We start from the raw sequence: 14,751 nt of genomic DNA, 5'->3' as shown, positions 1-14,751 counted from the left end.
CTTTTGAACAACCACAGTTCTCAGCCTGGTCTTTTAAGGTGAACTGATCCCCTGGTTTTCTGGTACCTGTGGTCTTTGTGAATAGGGTTTAATTGTTTGGGTAAGTCTGTACTTATTTGATAGACTTATTTTTCACTCCGGTGCCTTCAGAAACCCTCCTAGGTCGGAGGGGAAGCGGCGGGAGGAAGGAGGCATGCTCTGAGGGGAGCAGGCGCGCCGCTGGATTTTCCGGCGCTAGAAGGGTTTGGAGCAGTTTTACGCTTTGGCCCCCTGCAACGTTTCACCCCGGCCACGCTCCCGCCTGGGAGGAGGTGGCGCCCGCGCCATGCCGCGGCCCACGCCGAGGCCGGCGGTGCGTAACGCGAGCGGTTTGCCGGCCGGGCGCCGTCCGTGCTCGGGGGCGGGCCGGTTGCCTTTCACCCGCGGGCGCCCGGCAGGCAAGAAGGACTCCGTCGGGAGATACGTGAGAGAAAAACACACCTCCCCGCGCAGGGGCTGGCGGAGGCAGCGCCCGCCGCCCCGGGGCCTTGCGTGCGCGCTGCTTCGCCCGCCCGCCCCGGCCCGGCGCCGGGCAGGCCCCAACGGCCGCCGCCACCAACGGCCGCCGCGCGCGCCACCCGCCCAGCCAGCGTGAGCGCGCGCGCGTTGCCAGGAGACCGGGGCGCGCGGCGGCGGAGCGGGAGGGGGGGGGAGGAGAGGGGGAGGGGGGGAGGAGGAGGAGGAGAGCTACGTGGTGACGTTAATTCTATATGAGCGCGAGCGGCGGGAGCTCGGGTCTTTTTACCGCCAGCCGCGCGGCGCCTCCTCCTCGCTCCTGAGTCACGGCGAGCCCCGGCCCCGCGCAGGTACCGGGCGGCGCGCCGGCCCGCTGCCGCCGGCGGGGGGGGGGGGGGGGGGGAGCGGGGTGCGGAGGCGGCAGAGCGGGCGGCGGCGGGTCCCGGCCCGGCCCGGCGGAGCGAGGCCGCCAGGGCGGTGGTGGTGGTGGCGGCCGCGCCGCTCCCTCGCGGCCCGCGGGATGGCGGCGCCGCTGCTCTCGCCGCGCCCCGGCGGGGAACGGCGCCTCTGTCCCTCCCCCCCCCCCACCTCTCCCAACCGCTTCCCCCTCCCCCGCACGTCCGCGGGTGCCTCCGCCGCCCTCGGCGCCCCGCGGAGGGGGCAGGGCCGGGCTAGGCCAGGCCGCGCTGCCGGGGCCCGGCGCTGAGGGGAGGCGGGTGCGTCGCGGCAACACGTGGGGCCGGCGGCGGGGCGCGGCCGGGAGCCGGCGGGGGGCAGCGGAGCGGCGGCCCCGCGGTGGTGGTGGTTGGGGGGGGGCGGCGGCGGCGGCCCCGTGGTGGTGGTGGTGGTTGGGGGGGGGGGGAAGGGGGCGGCCCCGGGGGTGTTGCGCGGCCGCGCGCGGTGGCCTTGTGCGGGCGCCCGCTCCTTGTTGTCTGGCGCTCGCCTGGAGCGAGGCGAGACTCCTGTGTGCTGTGCAGCTCGCCGCTGGCAGGGGGACCCAGAGATGCAGTCAGCGGCTGGGCGACTCGTGCTTCCCTGAGGAAAGACTATTTTTTTTTTCCCTCCCCCCCCCCCTCCGCTTTTTCTGGAGTTCAACATGTCTCTTCGCTGGATGCTTGCTGGCTAGGATCACCCGGAATGAGGCCTTTGCTTTCTTCCTGATTGTAGATGTATCCAGCGTAAAGGACTGGCAGCAGCAGTTACATGAGATGAGCGATAGTCTGCCATCAAGAAAGACTTAAGAAAGTGCCTGAGGGAGCTAGTGACTGCAGTTGGAAGTCCTGGAGTGTGTTTGTCATTGCCATATACATGAAAAAATACAAAATATCCATCCATTACACGTCAGATATTTAGGGGGACTTACACTGTCAACGTTTACGAGGATTTCGGTATTTAGAACAAAACCTTCCCCATTTGCTTGCAGAAAAACCCACCATAAACTCTCTGAAAGTGGTTGTGATAGAGTGATAGTATGGCAGTGTCTTCCCCAGTTTCTCTCCAAGCACACTGTAGCTGGTGGATGGGTTTGATGCATCACATTTTGTGTTTTGAAACCCCATGGAAAGATGCTTATGTTTCATATTGTAATTCTTTGAGAGGAATTTAGAGTAACAGTAGAAGTGGCCATTAAACTTGCAAGGTATGACAAACAACCCCTCTCCCAAAAAATGGAGTTTGAACTTTTAATGATAATGGAGGTTCCTTGTAATTTTCCTCTCAGTCATGAAATAAAACCTGAGAGAGAACAGCTAGGAGGCTTAAGATAGTGTGCAAAGTTGTGAGTACTTTCTGACAAAGTAGCTAGCTTGTTAGTAGCTTGTTAGTAGCTTGTTAGTAGCTTGTTAGTAGCTTGTTAGTAGCTTGTTAGTAGCTTGTTAGTAGCTTGTTAGTAGCTTGTTAGTAGCTTGTTAGTAGCTTGTTAGTAGCTTGTTAGTAGCTTGTTAGTAGCTTGTTAGTAGCTTGTTAGTAGCTTGTTAGTAGCTTGTTAGTAGCTTGTTAGTAGCTTGTTAGTAGCTTGTTAGTAGCTTGTTAGTAGCTTGTTAGTAGCTTGTTAGTAGCTTGTTAGTAGCTTGTTAGTAGCTTGTTAGTAGCTTGTTAGTAGCTTGTTAGTAGCTTGTTAGTAGCTTGTTAGTAGCTTGTTAGTAGCTTGTTAGTAGCTTGTTAGTAGCTTGTTAGTAGCTTGTTAGTAGCTTGTTAGTAGCTTGTTAGTAGCTTGTTAGTAGCTTGTTAGTAGCTTGTTAGTAGCTTGTTAGTAGCTTGTTAGTAGCTTGTTAGTAGCTTGTTAGTAGCTTGTTAGTAGCTTGTTAGTAGCTTGTTAGTAGCTTGTTAGTAGCTTGTTAGTAGCTTGTTAGTAGCTTGTTAGTAGCTTGTTAGTAGCTTGTTAGTAGCTTGTTAGTAGCTTGTTAGTAGCTTGTTAGTAGCTTGTTAGTAGCTTGTTAGGTTAAACTTGATGCAGTGCCCCTTTTTCAATGATAAACTTATTAAAGTAAGTGAATGGCACAGAACTTGGACTGAAATGAGCTGACTAGCTTCTCTTCTAAATCCAGAAGTTATTTTACCCTTTTGGGACAAAATTAGGACAATTGAATTCTACACACATTGGAATTTGAATGAATTTTGGATGCCTTTCTACCAGAAAAAAACTTAGGCCCATCAGTGCTTCAGGTACCTGGAGCACTGATACAAATGCTTAGAATAGGCCATTGGTACCTAAACTTTTGGTTGTGTAGCCCACTTATTCCTGTGTGAGAGATATGTATTAGGACTCCTTCCTTTACCGCCCCCCCCCAACTCCTTTCCTCTGTTTTGTGACAGGTCTTGCATATCATGTGTTTCTGGTTTCTGGGGCAGTGGGTTATCTGTGCCTATGTAGAAGGAGGGACTTATGCATAGACAGTATACCTGGTGCTTTTCAGAGCCACTATCTACGCAGTCAGCCCAGTGGTTTGGGAAGCATGCACCAGAGGTGGTGGAGGAGTGGTGGTGGAGTTTACTGTAGTGGTGTATGTATGCACTGCAGTAGTGCAGTAGTGTGCTGTTGTCATCCTTATGCTTCGTCTAGTCCATAGCTTACTCCAAAACTGTTCATGGGACCAGGCAAGGGAATTGGTATGGTGAGCTGCTTACTGAGCACTTTGAAAACAGGTGGTCTGTTTTTTTCTTAGCCTCTTGCATGACTGGGAATAACACGTGTGCACAAGTGAAACTGTAAGCAATTGTGTGTATTGTATGTTATGAAGGATTTTTTTATGGAGTTTTCACAACACAGAGAGCTGACTCTTCCAGGCTGGCACCATATTCTTCAACATAACTACAGAACCTCAGTTCTTCAATAAACTTTGGTTTACTGTACTGTCAGTCACGTTGGTATAAGAGTGTTCATTACCTGAGCTCTCAAAAGTTGAAGTAATTGTAACTTAGTTCATTACGACAGATATATCCAGTCAGGGCAATAAAACAGCTTGAGGATTTGAGTTCAGTAGTGAAGAATCTCAAGGGGAAATAAGATAAGCATCTTCTATTTTGAATTCTTGATTGAATCCTTTGGTGAAAGCTAGTTTGTTCCAGTACACTGATGGGTGTAAGGGATGTCTACAATAGCTGTGTGTCTGTGTTAGTATGGATATAGCCTAATTCACCTTAATGTTTTTGTGACATAGCTGCAAATGTGCTGTATTTCAAACTAAACTGTCAAAGGTCTTATTTCCCTGGGAAACTTCAAGAATTGGAAACATTGCAGAAAATGGACATGCAGTTGTTACTTAAATGCCTGTTGGCTTTTTTCTGTATTTGCATATATGTTCTACAGTGTTTCAAATTTTTTTCATGAGTTGATACTGCATTGGTATTTGGCTGGTGCTGTAGACCCTTGTACAGAAGATACTAGTTTGCAAACAAAACATTAGTGCTTAATGCTGGTTGTAGGTTACTAGAGCTGTGGAGTGGTCTGAGTTAGCTTCTGATTTGGGTGACTGCATTTCATCAACTTTTATTTAGGAAACATATTGGTAAATAATAGAGCAGAGCTGTATTATACAAGCAGTATTTCATCTGAGAAATGGTTGTGGTGATGAGTAACATTTATGGGTCAGTTTTCACTTGTAAATTACTTTGGGTTCAAAAGTGGATATAATTAAAACTAATTCAATTTAGCTGATCCTCACTCTGTTCAAGCATGAGGTTAGTGCAGTTCCTCATCACCTAACTTTGTTAATCTGGAGAGTGGGTCAGTCTGGTGTCTTAATATATTTGTCTAGAAAACCAGACATGCCTGGAAGGTGTCACAGAATTTGCTTGGGGATTCATTTGATGACCTTCTGAAAAACAAAGCTATTTAAAAGCAATGTATGTGACTTTTAAGGGTTTGCTACACAATAAAAAATAACAGAAAGGGAGAAATCTAATTACAAATATGGCCCATATATTTAGCAATAACTTTGACCTGAAGTTTTCAGGAAGACTGCAAATGTTGCAGACTAAAACTTCAGCTGCGTACAGCTGAAAAAGATGACCTCTATTCATTTTCCTTTCTTACCTCATAGTTACTTTTAAAATATATAGTTTGTTTAGAGTTTTAAAAATATATTGACAGTACATCAGCTGCATCTTAACTGCTGTCAAAGTTTAGACTGGAGATTTTGTGCAGAGGGAAAGATGGAAGGTGTTTAGATTTTAGTAGCAGGAAATACAGGATGCATTTTGGGTCTTAATGTGTGCTAAGGCTGTGCAACCTTGAGAGAAATAACTTACAATGTTGATATCTTAGTTTAAAGCTTAACTTGCGGTCATGAGGAGGCAGTTGCATATCAGATGTTTCACATAGTCTTTGTAGACTGTAGAACGAAATATTATCAGTTTACCCATTTTCTTTTTATGATCAAAATATGAAAGTAACTTTTTAGATATACAGCTATCAATTTCTAAATGCTTCTGTAGCTGTGAAGTGTTCAGCCAATGATTAGCTTTGTTTATCCTTTTTTTTAAAAAAGAAGAGATCTAGTATGCCTTTTTAAGTGTTAGAAATTCTGATTAAGAGACTTGACTAAACAGACCTATGAAATCTGGAGTGGAACAAAGCCTCAGGCTTCCAAGACCCAGCTTAGAATCATGAATGCTTGTTGTCTTTTCTGACAATTTGCAGTAAGATTGGTTCAGTCCACTACTTTATCTAGATGTTGGTTAATAGCATTTGAGAGATGAGCAATGAGAAACAACACAAACAAATTTTTCAAAGTAGAGATGATTCTTCCACAGTTCTAGTGGTACCAGCAGGAGCTTTCTGTCAGGGAAAGTTTCCTTTTAATTCTGGCTTCACTTAGTTCTGGGGAAGAAAAGTGTTTACCTCTCAAACAATTTTTAATCTGTTTTTTTCCACTTCCCTTTAAGTAATTTTTACGTTACTTCTTGTTGCTCACCTCTCAAATGCTATTAATCTCAAATTTAAACTGTTTCTATTTCACAGGTATTCATGTTACTGGGCCCTGAGTCTGTTTCTTCTCTACTGCAGTATTAGCAGTGAATGCAATATTTTTAAGGATGTGCCTTTTTAAGGAAGGGTGTAATGAGTATGTTTTGCATTGTTTGTTTTAGTCATTGTTATGCATCTATTTCAGATCTTCTTGACTACTTGTGTGTTGAATAGGTCTTCAGTGGGTTGCATGCAATTATGCCTATGTCTTTGTACAGCAACTTTTTAACCTTTTGAACTCTTAAAATTGATGGAGTTGTGACTTCTAATGTATGTTACTTTAGGTTTTAGTACTGTTTTTCTACTCTTCACCTTTTTAAGCCGTCCTTAATTCTGTGATACTCCATTTTGGAAAGTTAAATGAATCTTGGTTTCTGTATGGTTAAGTATGAGTTGGTCTAAATGCTTTACTCTTTGCTGTGCGTATGAGGTAGCATCACCAGAAACATGTTCACCACTGTTGGAACTGGTAGCATCTTCTTGACGTGGCTTCTTGATTTTTCATCACCTTCTTCAGTATTGTGGACTTATCAAGTACTTCTTCTGGTGCCAATAGCATGATTGAACGGAATTTACAGAAAAATTCTTGTGAAGGTCACTTTGTAGGTAAGGCTTAAGTTTGTCAGCTTTCTACAGGTATAATATATGCTTGCAAAAACTCTTTAAATGCTGCACTTATATTCATTTAAAAGAGACTTTCTGAAACCATAACCATGTATATACATCTGCTGGATCTTATCACGCGTTTTAACATCTCAAACAACAGTCATCAAATGCATCAGTTGGATCACTGTTGTCTTTCTTTAGTGAATGCTGGCTTGTTACTTGAAAATGGAATAGACTTTAAAAAAGGTGTGCTGTTCAATAATGGCTTCATTTTCATGGAAATTATACTGAACTGAAGCTAGTAGAATATATTTAACAGCCTTTTCCATGAATTTCAGGAGCTTCTGAAGGAGTGAATGAATTTACTATTCTGTATTAATCAGATGTTTCAGCAAAAACATCCTTTTGAAGCTTGGAAACGTTTTTTTGGTGTGTTTTAACTTGTTTTTTTTGGATAAGGCTATTAAAATATTTTCTAAATTAAACTGATTAAAAAGCATTAATGCTGTAGTATTTTTCTTGCAAATAGCAGCATAACTGCCAGCCTTGTCATATTTGATTCCAATTGGAATCTCAGGCAACTGATGTTCTGCTTTCCTTCAACTGATGTTGTAACATACACAAGTTGATCATGTTAAACTACTAAAATGTAACCTGCTACCTCAAGTGCTTTGCTAAAACACTATTTGTGTATTCCTTCTCTGACACTCACCAGCAAACTGAATGCTTTTATCAGAATGAAGTGTATTGATGAATAATCTGGTAGTTTTTAAAGATCTCTTCATGTATGAAAACTATCTTTAAGTTATTTTTTCAATTTGAATTTAAACTTCTGGATTACTTTCATGATAATGAAAGATTGTCCTAAATAGAAATTGGTAGATTTTCTGCTACAGAATGTTGGCACCCTGGACAAAGGCCACATTGTACATTAATTACCCTATTTTTAGAACATGGTCAGGGAGCCCAGATCAGTAGCAGAGAAAAACATGTAGATATAATTCAGTCCTGACTTAAAATTGTAATTTTGTAGTCCATTTCCTTCTTCTGGAGACTCCTTTTTTTTTTCCCCTGCAAAAATAAACAGGCGCTACCTAAAATAAACACAAAATGCTACAATAATAGAAGAGTTGAGTGTTTGTCAGAATCTTTATTTCCTGATTTAAAAATTAGGTAAGAGGAAAGCTCTAAAGAGTTTCCATGTGAATGAAGGCAAACCTTGCAGTTACTAGTAACTAACTAAATTAGCTGTATGTGATTAGTCTGCTTTATTTTGAAGAATTTGAGTTTTCCCATCACATAATTGGAGTTCTCATGCAACTTGCAGAGAACCTTAGAGTTGAAGTAAGCTGCTGTCACGCCATAAGATGTCCATTGTGCTTGCAAGCATCAGTGAAATAGTTGCATTGACAAATGGCTGCAATTGGTTCCTTTACCTCAGGAGTTACTAGGAGCAAGTGAAAATGGCAACTTAAAAGCGAGAGAGAATATGATTTTCAATTAATTGCATTGTATTACTTGGTTCTGCAGTATCATGATTTAGTGTTTAGCAGTAGCTAATGCTATAATTTCAGAAGGGAAAAAATAAAAATTTCAAATTTTGCTGTTATCACAAGGCCATCTTAGAAGTTGTACCGTACAGTTGCCCAATAACATTAACTTTTTTAAACCCTATTCATCTCTAGAAGGCACTCGCCTGCAGGATCTTCCTTCTCTTAACCCTGCTCTTACTCATGTAACTGTACAAAAGAAAAATCTGGCACTGTGTGTTTTTTTTTTTTTTTGAAACCTTGCATCCATTCAAGCACTTTGATGCAAAGAGAGGGTACGCAGAGCCAAAGGAGAGCGAGCATGGCAGAGCCAAAGGAGAGCAAGCATCAGCTTTTCTGGCAGCGTTTGCCAATTGGATTGGCTTTAGCTGACTGGAAAGTTGTAAGGTCAACAAGGAAACTTCTTTTTCCCCCCTTACCAAGAGGGCTTATCTCCACCGTCTCCCCATCCTAGTTAGCTTGAGCAGTTGCACATAGTCACAGTTACAGGGCGAACTGTCTGCCAGCTGCAGTCACTAGTTGGCTAGTGGCAGTTGGCACAGAGGAGGCAGCAGCCATGGGCAGTCCATCCCTGCCTCTGCTCCAGCTGCAGAGTTTTAATGGGCTATGTCACTAATAGAAACTCTACCATAATTTTAAGCAAAAACTGATTTAAAAGTTCTGAGTATGTTTTGCAAAATACAACACTCATCTAAGTTCTCTGCCTGATGAAGAAAAATCTTGCTCGTGCTTGTGCTAAAAATTCCTATATATCCCAGTACCAGTTAGCATTTCTGCTGTCTGTTGATCTGGGACTGTCTTTTGGGCACAGTGATTGAGCTGGTGCTTACACAATACATTCTAACAAAACAATTGTTTTGTTTGAGTTTTCTGTAAGGGACCAGTGGCACCTTTTCCTTTTTTCTGTACTGAGAGAGCTAGATTCCTCCCTTACATTGACTGTTACTAGCTCCTTAGTCTGTTTATCAGGCCTGGGTAACATGATTCAAGCCTTTCTGTTAGACCATACCTACTTGTGGGTACCTAGTTGTGCATTTATCGCCTGCTCTTTTATTGTTCTTGTGTTTGGGCAATCTTAATTATCTACTCTAGGTTTGAAAATTTAAATTAACTATGTCAATTTTAGCCTCTCCTACGTTACCAGTAGAAAATCCTTATTAACAGAAGAACTCTGAGGCACTAATAAAAGGAAATTCTCTGCAGAACTCAAATAGCTGGTAATATCTTTCACCAAATAGTTATGGTAACGTGATGTGCTGGCATAGGACTATGCTAGTCATGTATCTGAAATTAGTTTTTCACCTTCAGCTTTCCCAAAAATACATATATTTTTTATAATATGAATGATTTAATCTTTGATTGTAATAAGTTATTTAAATATCGTATTAATGATATACACAGTAGCTCTTTTGGATCCCTGTGTCCCACTTCCCACGCTCCTGATAATTGATATTGCATGAACTTAAATGCAAAGGTAAAAAGGCAATTCTTGCTTGATTCCCTTTTGAAATGGCCTTTTTTTGTCTGATGCATTACTGAGCTGCTCTATTTCAAGAGTGGCTAAATGTTCTCCCCATTACTGAACCGTGGGATCCTTTCCTATGTAACAATTTTCCTATCTGGCAGTTGATACTATAGCTTCCACTAACAGTTATGAAATGATTGATTTGTTTTATTAGGCCTTAATATCTAAAGGATTTGAAGTGCGGAATTCTGTACCATGTACTGTGCATATTTAAACTGTTCACCCAGTTCTGACATTCCTGTGGATGAAACAATCCTAAGTTGAGCTTTTAGGGAAGGACCCGTTTACTGTAGATGTTAAAAATAATTGTTTTAGATAGATTGCTTAAGCCACTAAAAAGGCTTGCAATTTTTTCATGTTATCGGCAGCATAAAAAAAAAGTTAAAGCTAAAGCCTCCTGAAATGTTAGGGAAGAGCATCAATTTCAAGTAATTTTCAGTGAATTTATTCACCCTGAGTTTCTTGATCTGTAACAAGTGTTGAACTTGGCTAGTATGAAGTAACTTGTCTGGCACTTCTGGTTTCACAGAATGGCCAAGGTTGAAGGGACCTCTGGAGATCATCTAGTCCAACCCCCCTGCTCAAGCAGGGTCTAGAGCATGTTTCCCAGGATCGCATCCAGGTGGGTTTTGAATATCTCCAGGGAAGGAGACTCCACTACCTCTCTGGGCAACCTCTTCCAGTGCTCTGTCACCCTCACAGTCAAGAAGTTTTTCCTCAGGTTCAGGCGGAACTGCCTGTGGTTCAGTTTGTGCCCGTTGCCTCTTGTCCTGTCGCTGGGCACCACGGAGAAGAGTCTGGCCTCATCCTCTCAACACCCTCCCTTCAGATACTTGTACACATTGATCAGATCCCCTCTCAGTCTTCTCTTCTCCAGGCTGAACAGGCCCAGCTCTCGCAGCCTTTCTTCAGAGGAGAGGTGCTCCAGTCCCCTCATCATCTCGGTAGCCCTCCGCTGGACTCTCTGCAGGAGTGCCATGTCTCTCGTGTACTGGGGAGCCCAGAATCGGACACAATACTCCAGGTGGGGCCTCCCCAGGGCTGAGTAGAGGGGCAGGATCACTTCCCTCGATCTCCTGGCAACACTCTTCCTCATGCAGCCCAGGAGACCATTGGCCTTCTTGGCCACAAGGGCCCACTGCTGACTCATGCTTAACTTGTTTCTGCATCTGTTGAAAATAGCAGCCTGCAGTTTTTGTTTAGTTGTCTTTTTTTGTACCTAGCTATTCTCTAGCTGGGGTCCTCTTTGCTGACACCTGACCTTGTCCACTTAGGTTACTGTCTTTTCTTGCAGTTACTTGACCCCACATATGGCCCGTTTGCTTCAGCTATTTTCTGTTAAATGCATTGCTTTCAGTTATCCAAGGCCTGCCTTGAAAAAGGAGGCAGAAGGAGGCTGAGGTGCAGCTGTGTGGACAGGCTGCCTCATTTGCTGTACTTTGAGTTATTGACTACTGAGGGAATTAATTTGGGCAGAAGGATAGGCTTGTTTTTAAGACTTGAGTATGTGATTCCTGGCTGTAGCTTGGGTTCAATATCCCCCAAAAGGCCCATTTGTGTCCCTTGAACTACTTGAGAAATTTCTTCTACATGCGATTGCAACCTAGTTGTGTGAGCAGTCCCTCTAGAGAGGGGAAATGATGTTTCCTGAGACAGAATGGGTACTGTGTGTGGTATGGTATCCACAGAGATGCTGAACAGCTGAGAACAGTTGGCCAGCTGCCAAAGTTAGGGCTTGCGCTCTGTGTTTGTGTAAAAAGCTGTTGTTTTGTTGGAGGAACTGTGTCTCAGGAATGTCTTGCTTCATCAGCTGACTCCTAATTCACCTTGCTGTGACCTGTCCTCCTGAGGCTCAGCGGATGTCAGGGTAATCTAATACTAGAATGCTTGCTTAGGACTGTTAAAGCTGACCTTCAAGGAAAAAAAAGGCTTCTCACCACAGCTATTGTGTAAACTCAGACTGGTTTGTGCATGGATAAAGGGAGACTGGGAAAGAGGAAAGTCCAAATCATTTGACTATGAGAAGGACTGCATATTTAAAATGAAAGACTTTACTTATGTGAAATTACTTAGTGAAGAAATAGTAACCCAATAGTGTTCCCTGAAAATTGAAAATTTATCCATGGATAGTTTGAGGGTAAACACATGGTGTGTCATTTTCTGCATGTATAGGACAAAATTAAAAAAAGTTAAAGCAGAGATTAAAGAAGTGAAATATCATTTAAACATTGTGGCAAATAGCAAACTTTGATACTGTTCTGATAAGATTTAAATTTTTAAAGTAATTCTGCAGGATGCACTCAGAACTGTAGCTAAGCTTGTGATTAACAAGTAATCTCCTAATGTTTTTGTTCTGAAAGAGAACATACGCATTTCCTTGTGATGGCGGGCAGGCTTCTGATCAAGCTTAAGCTACCTGTGTGAAAGAACGTTTAAATGTTAGCTTTTAAAAAGCTTTACTGTAGTTTCCTTTGTTCTTTTGCTTCCTTTTTGTTGCATGAACTCCGGATGTGCTGTCTTTCAAGCCCTGTAAAAGATAAGATATGTGTTTCTTTTCCTCTGCGTATTTCTAAAATAAGCAGCAAAATATCTTTCATTGTAATTGAAGCCTCTGGACAGTACTGCATTTGCCCGTAATTCAGTGCTACTAACTCTAGCTGTTGAAATAACAGGGAAATAAATACTTTAAGAATTAGTAGGTTATTTACCTCCTGGCTTTTGACCAATGGAGGGATGCCTTTTATTGGTGCTCATAAGCCTTTTGCTGCAGTCGTGAGGCCTAGATTCTAAGTAGTATCTCAGTCCAAATCTCAGTTTTGGACTAAAACACCTGCCATGGCCAGCTTTGTTATAATCCTGCACTGGTAACTGGTGAGCTAGTATCTCCCAAGGATTACTTCAAGCAGCAATAGGAGTGAATGCTTCCTGTTGCTCAGGTGTCAAGGTGCAGCTGCTGTACGCAATCCTAGATGCATCTTGGAAACAAGGAAGGAGGGCTATGCCACTCTGCTTTTTGTGGGAAGCTGAGTGACAGTAACTAGGAGGACTGTATACCAAGAGTACTGTATACCAAGATTTAGGGAGATAATCACAATAATTATTTTGCAGAGTGTATTTTAGTATTACTGATTGTGACGTGTACGGTATTTAATGCTCATACACAAGACTAGGACCTTGTATTAGGCATTGCGCAAAGGCAGTGAGGGTTATTACCTCTCGAGGAAGATATTTTCTCAATACCTGTCTGTCTAAACAGTTTTTTTTTTTTTTACCAGTAGAACTGCGTCTGTAGAGAAGCTTGGGGTTGTTTAAGTTGATGACAATATAAATGTGATGTAGCTATATATCCGTGCTCGGGGGTTGCACAGATTATTCTAAATGTCTGCCAGTGTAGAGTTCTGTTGGCATAATGCCTTGTAGCCTTATCACACAAGAACTGTTGTCTAGAGCGGATGACTGTATAATGACAAACAGTAATATCATCCAAGCTTGGGGAACAATTCTTACTGCAATTTTTTTGATAGAGTTGTATAAAAAGTGGAGGGGAGATCAAAGGATGATGCATGAAAAAAGATTATTGCAAAGAGAATAGAGAGGGGAAAAAATAGCATGAGGCTGATGTGAGCACATTGAAGGGAGGATTTGAAGTTGACAGTTGTTTGACATGGTCTATTTGAATCTCCAAAAACTTTTGAGGAATCTTATCCAAAGGCTTTTAGTAAACTAAGCAGGTATGGAAAAAGATGCAGGCCTTGCGTAGGTTGTTTAATAAGCGTAGCTATCCCTCACAATGAGGGGGAGCTAGTGAGTGGACTTCCTTAGGGTTCTGTACTCAAATGCATGCCTTAAACATGATCATAAACGATCTTGGAAAAGGGGATGAACTTTGAGAGGATGAAGGTTGATGATGATATTTAGTTATTCAGGATGGTAAAGAAAAGGGCCAGACGTAGACTTCAAGAATAACACAGGCTGCTAGTGAAATTTTGTCTACTTCTCAGCGCAATGTAGAAAAAATGGTGACTTAGTTATGGTCTCTGAGCTGAACGTCACAACTGAAACAGGCTCTTACCTGTTTGATGCTTGAGTGATAACATCAACTTGGTGATGAGTAGCAGTCATTAAAAAATAATTATAATTATTTATGAAGAAATAGAAAACAGAGCAATGTCCTAATGCTACTGCATAAATTCATGGCTTGCCTGCGTTTGTGTGTTGCCCTGATCTCACCCCTGTTTCCATCATGCCAAAGAAGTAGTAAGACTGAAATGTACAGAGAATGGCAGTAAGGATGATGAAAGGGTTGGTGGGTATCCTGTGTAAAGAGTGACTGAGAAAGCTGAGACTCCTTTGGACTGGAGAGGGAGGAGGGCAGGGTTTACACTCTGAAGAGGGGATTCATTGCTCGCTCTTCCAATGTAGTGAATGAAGAAGACATCAAATGAAGTTAGCACATAGTGCTAGACAAAAGGAAGCATTACTTAAAACAAGGTGTGGTGCAGCCTTGGTACTCTGTCTCTGGATGTTTTGCATGGTATCAGGGAAAGATAGGACTAGTTCATGAAAGAGATTTATTGGAGGGGGGAGGGTGTTCCTTGCCTATATTTCCTGAGCCAGTATGTTTTTTGTGAAAGTTATGGAAAGCCAGGAGAGTTTCTGAGGGAATTCTTGCCTTCTCCTTACTCTTCCCTAAGCATCTGCTAATGACCTTTATGGGGCCATTACTGGTACTGGTTAAATAGCTTTTTGCATGACTAGGTCACAGCTAATCTTCTGTTCTTATTTAGGAAAAACAGTTCATTGAACTGTAGAAGTAGGTTTGTTTTAGCAAACCTGTATCTAAGAGATTTCAACTGCTGTTTGTCAAGCCCACTGGCTCTACAAGACCACATGAGTCATATTGTCACTGGTCACACCTTTGCTCAAAGAGCTGCTTCTGGTTTCATGGGTTGAGGACAAAGGGAGAGAGAAAACATTGGTCTCTGCAAAGAACAAAAATACTTAGTGAATGTGATTTTCTGTCATAGTTGCATGGAAATACATGAAAGACAGGTGAATGCTTCTCACGTGTTAAAAAACAGTGAGATGGCCAGCCTTCTTGAAAAGGT

At 42.8% G+C, this 14,751-nt stretch overlaps 1 protein-coding gene across 3 annotated transcripts in view; it reads left to right on the top strand.

Annotated features, from left to right (window-relative positions):
• The first annotated feature begins 673 nt into the window (after positions 1 to 673).
• The window catches only part of NAP1L1 (nucleosome assembly protein 1 like 1), a 32,128-nt gene continuing 18,050 nt past the window's right edge, over positions 674 to 14,751 (top strand). The window contains exons 1-2 of one of the 3 annotated variants that reach the window (XM_068935981.1): positions 6,397 to 6,568; positions 10,173 to 10,265. The gene's annotated coding sequence lies outside the window, so the exon portion shown is untranslated. Of the gene's footprint in view, positions 846 to 6,396; positions 6,569 to 10,172; positions 10,266 to 14,751 lie in introns of those variants that run through there. The other 2 variants (XM_068935973.1, XM_068935964.1) reach the window with 2 other exon arrangements.

This window comes from Struthio camelus, chromosome 1, assembly GCF_040807025.1.
Source record: "Struthio camelus isolate bStrCam1 chromosome 1, bStrCam1.hap1, whole genome shotgun sequence".
Lineage (NCBI taxonomy): Eukaryota > Metazoa > Chordata > Aves > Struthioniformes > Struthionidae > Struthio > Struthio camelus.
This window is presented reverse-complemented; position numbering and strand designations above follow the sequence as displayed.